The 7,500-nt window shown below is 35.1% G+C and overlaps 1 protein-coding gene across 4 annotated transcripts in view; it reads left to right on the plus strand.

The window, feature by feature from the left end:
* The first annotated feature begins 6,707 nt into the window (after positions 1 to 6,707).
* Positions 6,708 to 7,500, plus strand: part of LOC144975492 (uncharacterized) — a 165,665-nt gene continuing 164,872 nt past the window's right edge. The window contains exon 1 of one of the 4 annotated variants that reach the window (XM_078919635.1): positions 6,708 to 6,821. The gene's annotated coding sequence lies outside the window, so the exon portion shown is untranslated. Of the gene's footprint in view, positions 6,871 to 6,905; positions 7,173 to 7,500 lie in introns of those variants that run through there. The other 3 variants (XM_078919636.1, XM_078919637.1, XM_078919634.1) reach the window with 3 other exon arrangements.

The following is a 7,500-nucleotide window of genomic DNA, read 5'->3' on the forward strand; positions in this document are numbered from 1 at the left end:
TAACGACCGTGTTATCTTTACTCCTTTCCAATGCTATCTATACAAGAGTGCTATGCTCCTTCCCCAACCAACCCCTAGCTTCCCGCCTCTTCGTCGCGAACTATCTTATGTATGTATTAGCTTCAGGACGGGCAAGTACGGAATCTGCCCACCCTTCCTTTAAACGTCTTTATTTCCTCTATAACTTAGAATTCAACTCTCTCCTTACTCAGAAGAGTATTTCTCGTATACTAATTCAATTGTTGAGAAAACCAAAATGGTGGTTGTATTAATATTTATTTAGTCGTGACTTTTGAATAAAATGTTTTGTTTTATTAGAGGAAATACAATAGAAAATTACATTATTTTGCAAAATTATTTAGTCTGGCAATAAAAATACAGCGGTAATTACTTTAAGAATAATAAAAAAAAGAACTAACAAATTAATTTGTTAAAAAACAAAAACAAAAAAACAACAAAAAACAAATAAGAAAACAATTTAAATAAATGAGTTTTGAGAAGTACTTAAAGAAAACGAGAAAAAAAAAAGAAATAATTTAAATGGATAAACAAATATATAAAAACAACACAAATTAATACTAAATTGATATAATATTAGTAAGTTAATAAATTTAATTCAATACTGGAACCTTCCCAAAGTCATTACATCAATGGTACCAGCACAAGTAAGGCAATAACTAAGAAAAAGTTCGTTTGCCAAAAGCTCTATTCAGTGTTCACTGGTTAATAAGGTGGGCTCAGTTGAATTAGCCCGACCTAGTACTAGAGAGGCCAGACAGCAAAAATCGGAGTTAGTTCACCGTCAGGCGACGTGACGATGAGATGACGATGTGGGCGGAGTGGAGTGGTTGGGGAGGGGAGGGGGGGGGGTTGATAAAAAGAACAGGAGCGTATCCTGGTTTATGCATTACGGGGTGCATGGTCATTCGCAATCTATCAAAAATACACACATATTGATTTCAGTACGAAGTATCAAGTTTAAGTAGTAACTTTTGAAATTATCTAATTTAGATTAGATTATTTCGGACCTGGTAATACAGCTTATAACTTGAAAAAAACAGGCTGGTATTTGCCCACCCTGCCCATTATTACCAGCCGTCCCTGGGTCACGAACACTCCTTGTTTTAGCCACAGATCCGTGCCTCAAATCACATGATTATGTGAACTGACCACAGGATCGGACCATTTCGGCCACAAAACCTTTCTTCAGCCAATGAAAAAGAGTTAAAACGTGAAAACGCCACATAAAATCTGTACACATCCGATTTGAGCTCGAAAAGTTCCGTGGCTGGTATTTTGCTCATGAATGAAACTGTTCTTTATATGTATAGATAGTATGAGCTTGACTAAGAAGCTCACAACGTTGCCATCCGGAAATATAATGGACCAACACACAAAACTCTGTGTAATCTTGAATGTTTATAGTCTGGTTAATACAGTTTAGTGAGAATTACTCATAAAAGCGGATGGCAAAAACAACAACAAAGACCCGAGTGACATCAACTTCATTCTATGTATACACATGACTTTGTACAGTCCATACGGAATATTGATTATATAGTCATGTGTGGAACAGTTGTATCATATTCCGACCTGATGAGGTTAAATAAAAATTCATAAAAGCATTAATCTTACATAAGATGTACATATGAATAATAGTTATGTTTAATAATAATAATATATAATAATATATATAATAATAATATAATAATAATAATAATATATAATAATAATAATAATAATAATAATAATAATAATAAAAAAAAATAAATAAGAAGAAGAAGAAGAAGAAGAAGAAGAAGAAGAAGAAGAAGAAGAAGAAGAAGAAGAAGAAGAAGAAGAAAGAGAGGAAGAGAAGAAGAGAAAAGGGAAGAGAGAAGAGAGAGAGGAGGAGGAGAGAAGAAGAAGAAGAAGAAGAAGAGAGGAAGAAGGAGAAGGGAGAGGAGGAGAAGAAGAAGAAGAAGAAGAAGAAGAAAAAGAAGAAGAAGAAGAAGAAGAAGAAGAAGAAGAAGAAGGAGAGAAGAGAGAAGAAGAAGAAGAAGAAGAAGGAAGAAGAAAGAGAGAAGAAGAAGAAGAAGAAGAAGAAGAAGAAGAAGAAGAAGAAGAAGAAGAAGAAGAAGAAGAAGAAGAAGAAGAAGAAGAAGAAGAAGAAGAAGAAGAAGAAGAAGAAGAAGAAGAAGAATGGAAGTGATAGTTACATCGTGTTTTTGATGTCAAGTACAGAGAGAATATGACAGCGACTGTATCCAAATTCCCTCTTCGTCCATCAAAATGTGATATTATTAGTGACCATAAGCAGATTGAATTAAGGGCGGACACCGTTTATCTTTATCAATAAACATGCTGATGTTAGAAACGACACAATTTAAATAGACACATCAAAAGTAACATCAAGACAAGGTTGTCGGATATTTTGTTTTTGGTTGGTAGAAAAGCCAAAGAAATTGGAAAAAGTGCCATAGTACTATTCCCCATAAAAATATAAAATGCCAAACTTTTCCAAACATTTTAATTTTTTGCTAAATAGCACATAAATGGTAATAATCTGAAATTTTACAATCTTCCCTGCTGTGAGGGAACGCGTTGATTTTATAATAAAAAGATTCAATCGGTAAATGTTTTGTTTATTTATTATCAAATGCTTTGAAGAAATTACCCCCCCCCCACTAACAATTTAAAAAAATATATATACACATAATGCCGAAATACTAAAATCACTTTTAAAAAAATGCCAAACACCTTTAAAAATAAAAACATAAAATGTTAAATCCTGGCAGCAAAATTTTGGAATTTGGCGGTAAATTGCCAAACTGTCAGTCATGTTACAAGATTGTCCCCGGAAGGTGATTGCATGCTGGCTTGATGGGCGGGGCTAGGCAGTCTGAGTGATGAAGACACGGGCGTGTTGGGGACAGGCGATGACAGGTAATTACTCGATGTACAACATTTGGCCAAGGGGAGACAACAAGCCAGTTACACATCTTATTCTGCATTCAACCCTTTAACGTGAAAACAACACGAGAGAAAAGAAGAGACCCCCCCCCCCCCAAACTGGTGATGAGTCGATAAAAGTAATTCTTTTATCTTTTGTTACTTTTTCTTCACCTGCGTTTTTCTATCTGCTTAGTGCGACATTGAAACAAACACTTTTGTGTCTGAACACATCAATGCGGTGTTGCGGCCTTATGGTCTTGTGGTGTGACTCTCGACTTCGGATCGGAAGGTTCTGGGTTCGAGTCCAACTCTGAGACGCTCATAGTATTTAAGTCACTGGAACAGGTTAATTCCTCACATTCTCTCATCCCACTCAGGTGAAAAATTAGTACCTGACCGTTAACAGCATACTCTATGCTGGAATAAAATGTAATATCGCCTTAGAGGCGTCATTTCCCGTTCTACATGTCTAGGTTTGCCATTGGCTTGGGACCCCTTGTAAAGTCATGAGGTCAGCTTTTGAGCACGTTAAGTGGATATTGCGCTATATAGATGATCAAGTTAAAACAAACTTGTTTGGATTGTCTTGGTATCGAAACTTGAATAATAATAATACGACAAAAAGATAGGATGTTGTTTAGAAGTATATTCAATTTGTTACATTTGGAACAACAAAGATATCCGTCATTAAAAGTCATTGACAATTCATATTGTTCTACCCCAGGGATACAATGCAATGCTTAATCGATTCAACCACATGATCCTATTTTCTCAGTGAAATAAAAATCACATAAAATCAAACAGAACAAAATCTAAAATTTAAAAAATGAAGAAAAAAAAAAGCAAACCTAGAAACAAAACAAAACAACCCCCCCCCCAAAACAAAACAAAACAAAACAAAACAAACAAAACAACCCAACAAACTAAAACAAATAAATCAATCAAAAACATCCAACAAAGCTAGATTTGTTCCTGGTTAAAGACCCCTTCTCGTTGTAGATAAATCATTTTGATTAGACAAACTTTTACTGCTGTGCCCATTCATAAAGTAACACTTGATAGTATCCTTTACAGACAGCTGGTCTTAGACCAGTCCTGCCATGATCTCAGATATCGCTTTTTAATATTTTGGCCAGGAAACTCGTCCTTCAAATATCAAATGATTAGAATTATCCTCATCTTCTCAAAAGCTCTCAAACCTGGAAATTCCTCAAAGACTTCCTTAAAGTCCCAGGTTTAAAATATTTGGACACTATGAATGTCATTTTAATCGATCGATATTAATTTAAAGGACGAGTTTTCTGGCCATAATCTCAATACGTGTTATATTTCAGAGCATCGCAATGTGAACGCCAGCGGTCTCGTCACAGTTTACACCGAATGAATTGATAATGACGTACAGGTAGTAATAGAGGATAATTCTTCCAAATAAGAACGGACAGCGAAAACACGAAATTAGATGACAGCTACGAATAGGCATCGTAATAAATTATCATAACTGTTGCTGGTCACATTCTTACAAGATGCGATCAAAACATATTACTAAGTAAATAGTAATAAAAATATAAAAAATAATAAACAAAATGAATATAACAGCTTCCAAAAAACAACAACAACACAACAACAACACAACAACAACACAATACCAGGGAAACCTCTGCCTTAGGTCTGTTTTTTACTTACTAACCTACTTAATCCTCTATGGACCTTGAGCCACAATGGGCATCCACCAGACATCGCCATTTTTTGCGGTCGGCTGCTTTTTCGGTGGCTGTATTCCAGAACAGGCCTCCTTCCTTTATTTCTTTTCCCATGGTCCTTCGCCAGATTTATTTGGGTGTGTATTTTATGTTTTCATTGTTATTTTGTTGTTGTTGTTGGCTGAAGAAGGGTTTTGGTATTTTTTTCTTTTTTCAATTGTTATATTCATTTTTGTGTGTGACTTTTTGTCAATTCCGTTCCTGGCAGTTTGGCAATTCACAGTTCCTGGCAGTTTGGCGCCACTTTATACAAAACAACCCACTTTAATAAAGCATAGATATGAGACGGGAAAGAAGCACAAAATAGTTCTGCCTTACTGTGGAAAAAACAAATACACGTTTCAAAACATTTGGCCCGAAAAGTCGTCCTTCAACTATCGACCGATTCACATGACGTCATCTTGTGAGAAACTCTCAGATTAAGTAAGTCTCCGAGGAAGTCCCAGGTTTGAGAGTTTTTGACAAGACGAGGATTATTTATTTTAGTCGATCGATATTTAAACCTGTCTTTACCAACTATAGGAAAATCGTCACATTCGTTACGATACAACCAACATTTTTCTTATTCAAATTTCTTTTGTACATCATAACAATTCAAGAAAATGAACACAGTGTGTTGTAGAGTATATTTTGCTACAGAAATTATGCATCGGAAGAACTTACTGCTATTGTGTTTGGGTGATAAAAAATATTTTTTTGTGTTAGTTAGGTGTAAAGTTTTGGGGAAAATCCAAGGTATCTGTAAAAAATATATTTTTGTGTTAGTTAGGTGTAAAGTTTTGGGGAAAATCCAAGGTATCTGTAAAAAATATATTTTTGTGTTAGTTAGGTGTAAAGTTTTGGGGAAAATCCAAGGTATCTGTAAAAAATATATTTTTGTGTTAGTTGGGTGTAAAGTTTTGGGGAAAATCCAAGGTATCTGTAAAAAATATATTTTTGTGTTAGTTGGGTGTTAAGTTTTGGGGAAAATCCAGGGTATCTGGCCAAAATATTGAATATCATAATTATTATGTCTTCAGAGTCTTGATAGAAATGTGTACAGCAAAGAAATGAATGTCTACTTGTTGTCATAACAAAAATACTATCTGACCTTTATGCGCTAATGCGTTACTTCCATGCTCAGAAAGGCCTGGATTTTTTAAAGGGACGGTTAGAAGGGTGTCTGTGTGTGTATGTGTATGCGTGTGTGTGTGTGTATCTTCGAATGACTATAGATTACTAGACGATGCGCCATTAATTTCCATTATTCAATCCCATTATGTGACTCATCGATTCATAACGGCATTATATGCGGTTCGTTTCTATTTTGTTTCAATTCAATTTGTTGTCATCGGACACAATATCAGGTTTGGGGAATGTTTTTTTTTCTTCTGTCGCTGAGTCTAGTTTATCCACTTGCAGAGAGTTACCTGCCCGTTCTTTAATCTTCAGAACAGTCGATACAGTAATTACAGTTATATTTGACCTTCACGAAATAGCCTATCGACTGGCTCATTATTTAAAAACAAAAAAACAAGAAGCACAGAAATGAATGTCTGAAAGAAGAAACAAAACAAAACAACAATACTAAACCTAACCGAGAGGACACTCGGGTCGTTATATATATATATATATATATATATATATATATATATATATATATATATATACATATATAGAGGGTAATTTATGGGCCATCCTCCGATGAGTGTGTTCCCCTATACGTGTGACATGACACCCAAATAGATAGATGTCCTTACCGTTTGTGGTGTACTCTGATAAAACACAATTTATAAATTTGGCCAGTAACCTGGGCCTTCAAATATCCATCGATTACAATCTGCCTCGTTTTTTTCTAAAATCGTCAAACCTGAGACGACTATGAGGTCTCAGGTTTGAGATTTTCTAAACAAGGTGAAGGTCATTTTTATCAATGGATTTTTGAAGTAAGGGTTTTCTGGCCAAAATGACAAAAATATATCCAAATGTTTTTGGGTTTCTTTTTTTAGTTTGGCTGGTTACTGGTAACTGGTTACTAAGGCCAAATTGAGCCGCGAGGGAACGTTACTCTCCATGCAAGTGGCAAGTAGGTTTTAAGGACGAACGAAGATCTGGACAAGAGCGTGTCCTGAAATCCTTTTCGACTTGGTGACTAAGTAACTTCCTTTGTGTATGGAGGCGTGTTCATGTGTGTGTGGTGTGTTTAGATAACATGTTATCTTTTTTAGATTTCTACGTCAGAAGAGTTGAATAATAATGATGTTGTGTTTTGTTTGTGTGTTTGGATTGTGGATTATTGGTCTGGCGTACTTTAAAACATCACATATTTAAAATTCAGGCCAGAAAACTCGTCCTTCAAATGCCAATCGATTCAAATGGTCCTCTTGTCAAAAGCTCTCAAACTTGGGATGCCCGGAAATCTTCCCTGATGTCCCAGATTTGAGTGGATTTTTCTTTTGTTTTTCTCTTTGTTGCCAACTTGAGGATCTTTTTTTTTTGGTATTAATATTTGAATGAGTTTTAAATACGTATTTTTCCTATTACTGTCGTAGCTTGTTGTAACTGGTAATTCAATTCATGGCTAGACTTTTTCCCCACAAAATTATGGATTAATTTTTCTTTAAATGTATGGAATAATGCTTGAATGAATTTTAAATACGTGTTTTTCCTAGTATTGCAGTAGCTTGTTGTAATTGATAATTCAATTCATGGCCAGACTCCCCCCCCCCCCAAAAAAAAAAAAGTATGGATTAATTTTTAAAACTATGATAAAAGTGGCGTGTCGAGTCTCAATTCGTTTTCAGCCAAAAATCAAACAATGTTTGTA

This window comes from Berghia stephanieae, chromosome 6, assembly GCF_034508935.2.
Source record: "Berghia stephanieae isolate SIO BIC M18660-M18661 chromosome 6, UCSD_Bste_1.3, whole genome shotgun sequence".
NCBI classification, from domain to species: domain Eukaryota; kingdom Metazoa; phylum Mollusca; class Gastropoda; order Nudibranchia; family Aeolidiidae; genus Berghia; species Berghia stephanieae.